Below are 6056 nucleotides of genomic sequence, written 5' to 3'. Positions count from 1 at the left end.
CTAAAGGGCCGCCGCAATCCCTCCGCCGCCCCGCCCCCCACCCAATCCTGGCTCCCAGCTCTCGGGGCCCCGCCCCTCTGCGTCCTCGCCGGGCACAGTCACCTTCAGTAGGAGTGCTGCGGGGGCGGAACGGGCGGGCAGGTTGCCCTTTGGAGGAGGACTACATTCCGTGGCGGAAGGACACGTTACATAAAAATCGCAGCAGTGACGTCCTCAGCGCCCAATGGGGAAGCTGCGAGGCAGCAGGACCCGCCCCCGGAGCTCCGGGGACCTCCCCCCCCAGCCCCCCCGGCGCCCGGGCCACCTGTTGCTGCCAATTTGGAAAGCTGGACCAGGGCTCTTCTCTTGACCCTTGGCCCAGGCCGCCCCAGCTGAGCTGCCCTGGCCTACCCAGATGATGCCTAGATTTATGGGTCCCCAGGCAGCATTCCCCCAGCCCTGCCCTGCGACTCCCCGCCTCCCCCCGCCCGGGTGCCCGCCCCACTGCACACCCCGGAGACTGAGCCGAACCCGAGGTTCGCGAGCCCGAGGTGGGATCAGAGGTGGGGAAGGATGGAGACTCGTGGGATGGTTGGAGGTCTGGGCCGTCTTCGGAGGGGCTCCGACACTGGAACGGGGGTAGGGAGAACCAGGGAGGGCGGAGTGTGCATGGAGCGGGAGCACGAGGCCCTTTTGTTCTTGGGGCTAGAACAAAGAAGGAAGTTGGGACCATGTGAATAGTTAAGTAGGGACTAGAGTCCTGCAGAGCGAGTGCCTGACAGTAGAAAGTGAATAGAAGGTATTAAATATTTTTTATATTTCCACCAGGAAATGTCAGAACGTGAGAGCCCATAATCTCTGCCGAAGTAAGCACTTCTGTTTCCAAGCTTGTGTATTTAAATCAATTATTGTTGGAGCTTTTCCTACATTCTTCTCTAAGACATTTTCTGATTTCCCAGTAATTAGCCAATAACAAGTGATGACAGCAGTTATCAACGAAACAGCTGTTAACTCTTGCCATCTTTCAAGAGAGCAAGTTTTGAGAGCAGATACAATGTTGCCTCGTTAAAAATCGTGAATACTATTATCTTAGGTTCTTTCCTTTTCCTGGAAAATGAGACCAAAGGGTGTGACCTGCTCAGGCAGACACCCTTCCTGCAGTTGAATCACAGGCCTTCATTATGCTTTCCTGTTAGCTCAGATAAGCTGACAAGGAAAAAGTGACAACCTAAATTTGTTTGAGATAAAATATTTTAATTTCTTCTGTAAGTCGTTTCTGGTCCCCTTAGTTGTAGATAGGAAGTAAACGCTTGGTTATTGAAGTGGTAAGAGCACATGAAGTTGCTGAGAGGAAAAAAAGCCATGCCTCACCAGGGAAAATCAGATTCCTCCCTATTCAGAGAAAGAGGGATGGCATAAATGGCCATCTCTGGCCCCTGAGCTAAACATGAACTAAGTACAGTGGTGAACAACACTGGAGGGGCAATATCTGGCCAATGCTGGACTATGTTGCATTTTAAAGATCTAAATCTAGATGTATTCCCATGATTGAAAAGCACGTGTATTAAACTGAAGAGCTGATGGCAAACTACTGCTCTTCAGTTACAGATATTGATCATCCAGTAGTTATAAAAATGCTGTCCATGAAACTTTGGCAGAGACTAATCCACCATATTTTTGCTCACGTTAGATGTATAGTGAAAATTTGTCACAGAGTTTAAGGTGGTTGTCATTACTTTGCTGAGAAGCAGCATAGTACAGAAGCAAGCGTAGGTTCCATCATATTTAATTCCAATTCCACTCACTAGCCCTATGACCATATCCTGTAATTTAATGTGAGTCCAGTTCCTTAAAAGTAAACTGAAGACAATTCTTGCTCCATATGGTGGGGTTTGATCAGATGATGTTTGTGAATGAGTATAGCACGCGGCCCAATAGGGGTCCTCTTTGAGAACTGACTAGTCCTGGGTGTTTCCTTGTGACTAGTGCCAGAACATATTTCTCAATTCAAGTAACTCTGTTTGCCCTTCTCTGAGCCATCCTCCTGAATCAAATCTTCATTCCTTTAACCCAGCAACAAGTAGATAGGAGAGGGGGCTGCTAGGTTCACTGGACCGAGGTGTGAGTGAGGGTGTAGATTGCTGTGTTACCTGTTTGGATTTTCGACCACGGAATCACAGAATCTGGAGTTTAATGATTTAGCTCTTGATGGTCATTTGGAGTCCCTGGAGAGGTAGGTGTGTCAGCAAACAATACCCGACCAAACCCTGCAGCCTAAAGACAAGCCTTGGCCCTGGTGAACAGGGTAAAGGTTACAGGTTTTACCATTACGTGACCTCTTGGCCTCTGCCTGAAATAGCACTGTTACTTCTCTCAGGCCAATACGGTTTCCAGTGCAGCCCATTGGCCTGAATGTCAGATTTAGAAGTGCTTATCACTTTGGACTTAATATGCCCTTTCCAGAGCCAGACCAAGTAGACTGTAATTTCTTCTATGCCTTCCTTCAGATTCCCAAGGTCTCTTCAGGCCCACCAGGGTGGCAGAAAATCTTAATTCCAGAGTATCCCCCAGACAAATCGTGGAAGAGAAAGTTGGCCTTTTGGAGTTAGGGATAAAGAGAGAACAGGTTGTCTGTGGGGGAAAGGGAAAGATTCATGGAGGGGGAGACTTGGAGGGGTGGTTACCACAGAGATGGGTATGGGAAGGCCATTCCAGGGTAAAGGAACAGTAAAAAAATGTTTTCTGAATGCAGCTGTGTACCTAGGTCCCCCCTCCTGAGGAAATGCCTCATCAGCACTTAGAAGGAGGGAAGATTCTTGAGACGTCCTTGTTCACTCCAGTGCAGGAAGTACTGCCTCAGCCAACATGGCCTCCAACAATTCTTCTCTAGCCCAGAATTGCTAGGGCTCACAGGACAAAGCCTCCTTAGGGTGGGTTAGTCCTATCTACCAAGCCACTCCTGTGGAGGCCTGTGCTCTCTCCTTTTTCCCTACAAGTGTAGCCAGAGCTCAGGCTCCCTAAGATGCAAGTGGAACTGTAAGCAGACCCTATTCCCCCAAAGTAATCCAGATTTAGAAGACCAAGAAAGGCATCAGAGGGAATTCCCTGGCGGTCCAGTGGTTAAGACCGCCCTTCCGCTGCAGGGGGCACGGGTTCGATCCCTGGCCGGGGAACTAAAGATCCCGCATGCTGCAGCCAAAAAATAAAATAAAATAAAATGAGAAATTTTACAAAAAAAAAAAAAAAAAAGAAGAAAGGCATCAGCAAACAATAGATCAAATGCCCCCTTCCCCAGGAAGTCCTCCTACTGCAGTTCAATGATAATCCGCATTTTCCTTGGCACCATACTTCTAGTCTCCACCTCCATGCTCACTGGCTACGAGTTAACCTGACCCACTTATCCTAGGAAGGACAGCTAGGACAAAGGAGACTTTGGTCTCCTAGATAAAATAATTTTTGTAGGTAATACTTTAACTTAAAGGGTGACATCTTTGGGCCCCTTGCAGGGTGGCTCTGAAATATTTGTGGAAAATTCTATACAGTACTCCAGAGAGATTGATGCCCCTTCAAATGAACTACTTTATTCCCCCCCGCCTTCTGGGGGAGAAGGACCCTGAAGGAATTATGTGACCCCTGAAGCTTCCTCCCCACCATTCCCAAATTGATCCCAGAAGCTGAGACATCATTGACCCAAACCTCCATCTCAGAATCCATCCTGTGAGAAGCTGGTAAGTGACCCAGTTATGACTCAGCATCAGACTCTTCCCTTCCTCTCCACATTGGCCAGAATGAAAGGCAGAATCTAGCAGAAGGCTCCTCCCCTATGGATGGCCACATCCTCACCACAAACTGAGTCATGGCCACACCCTGCCTGGATGGAAAATTACCATGAGAGGTAAGGGGAAGGTTTAACTCCAGGAGTTTTAAGTTCTCAATCCAGAAATCACAGCCGTCTACCCTCCACCTGGAACTAATTGAGGAAAACATTTTCCCGGCCCTAGCCCTAACAAGGCATGTCCAGGTCTAAATGAGTAAGGCCGCTTGAGCCCAAGACTATTTGAAAGGAAGGAGGCCACTGTCAACCACTGTGTGTAGTATTTGTTGTCCTGGCTTCGGTGAAGGATGATGTCTTGCTCAGATCTGGCTTTCACAGGCTCCACCTCCCCACCTCCAAGGCAGCCAGGCCTGGGTGGGAGAAAGGGGCAATCCTCCTTCAACTCCCACTGCAGGCTGTAGGAGGATTCCCCTCCAGAAACTCAGGGCCCTGTGCAATTTTCCTTGCAATGTAAGCATTCTTGTTATAGGAATGCTGCGGGTTTTAATTAGATTTGTTTTACACGATACATGTTTTGAATTTTTTCAAATATGTTTATGTATGGCTTTCAAACTTCTCAGATTCGAAAAGTTCTGATGCTGTTATGTAGAACACTATAAAATGGTATATTTGATTTCATTACGATTTTATTAGCATTAAAAGACTAGTATGCATATGCTATTAAAAAAGTGATTCCCGGGCTTCCCTGGTGGCGCAGTGGTTGAGAATCTGCCTACTAATGCAGGGGACACGGGTTCGAGCCCTGGTCTGGGAAGATCCCACATGCTGCGGAGCAACTAAGCGCATGCGCCACAACTACCGAGCCTGCACTCTACAGCCCGCGTGCCTAGAGCCCATGCTCGGCAACGAGAGAAACCACCACAATGAGAAGCCCACGCACCATAATGAAGAGTAGCCACCGCTCACCGCAACTAGATAAAGCCCACGTGCAGCAACGAAGACCCAACGCAGCCAAAAATAAATAAAATAATAAGTTAAAAAAAAAAAAAAGAAGGGGTAAAGAAGTTTAAGAAACAGCTCCTGGGGGATGGTGGACCGTAAGAATGGTACTTCCATGTTAAGTTCAGGCTTTGTAGTCTTTAACTACAAAGCAGGTAAGATACCCAGGCAAAGAAGGTTACCTCCAAGGTAGGATGAAGGTAATGAAAGACAACAGGTAGTCTAGCACAGGCTTTATAAATCAAGAAGCTATAACAATTTTAAAAACCCGATACTTGGGCTTCCCTGGTGGCGCAGTGGTTGAGAATCTGCCTGCTAATGCAGGGGACGCGGGTTCGAGCCCTGGTCTGGGAAGATCCCACATGCCGCGGAGCAACTCGGCCGGCCCGTGAGCCACAATTACTGAGCCTGCGCATCTGGAGCCTGTGCTCTGCAACAAGAGAGGCCGCGATAGTGAGAGGCCCGCGCACCGCGATGAAGAGTGGCCCCCGCTTGCCACAACTAGAGAAAGCCCTCACACAGAAACGAAGACCCAACACAGCCATACATACATACATACATACATAAAAAGAATGTAAGCAGACAAGAATAGCATTAAAAAAAAAAAAAAAAAAAAAAACCCGATACTTAAAAGCCAGGCTTGTTTAATGCTTTTAAGTCTCTGTGCTTATATTCCTGTTTTCTTCATTAATAGTTCATAAAATATTTGGCAATATCCAACCTGTCTCTTAGAACTAACTTAGGGTTTTAGGTACACGGAGCACAGCCTAAAGGCCAGCAGAAGGTTAGCAGTGGGAATTTCAACAGGGAGATGGCTTTCACTGAAACAGTTAGGTCTCCTAGAAACGGCTGTCTTCCCTCACATTGCTATCCTTGGAGAATTTGGATTTTGTTTCATTAAGGGAGGCTTTATTTCCTTAGGATCTCTTTATAGATTTCAAGTTAGAGACCAACCTGCTTCCTGCACCTGCCAGCTCTCCCCCCACCTCCCTTATCCCAAAGAAATAGCTGCGAGGAGGAGGAGAGTAGGGCCCAGCCCCCAAGACACAGAGCAAGGGAGAGCGGATAGGTTTTGTGCAGAAAGGAGAGGTCCTAAGGATGGGAAATCTGAGCTGCTTTGGCCTCAATGGTCCTTTTAAACCTTGAAGAAGAGTCACCAGTGGTATTCTATATCCTTCTCAGTTTGTGTCATCTGCTTGTTTCCTTTATCTAATCCATTGATTAAAATGTTGACAGATCTGTAGTATACTATACTAGATGGACTTAGCTTTGACTCCATCCAACATAAATAGTCCCAACCCTC

The sequence above is a fragment of the Eubalaena glacialis genome, chromosome 2, assembly GCF_028564815.1.
Source record: "Eubalaena glacialis isolate mEubGla1 chromosome 2, mEubGla1.1.hap2.+ XY, whole genome shotgun sequence".
In the NCBI taxonomy this organism is placed as follows: Eukaryota; Metazoa; Chordata; class Mammalia; order Artiodactyla; family Balaenidae; genus Eubalaena; species Eubalaena glacialis.
This window is presented reverse-complemented; position numbering follows the sequence as displayed.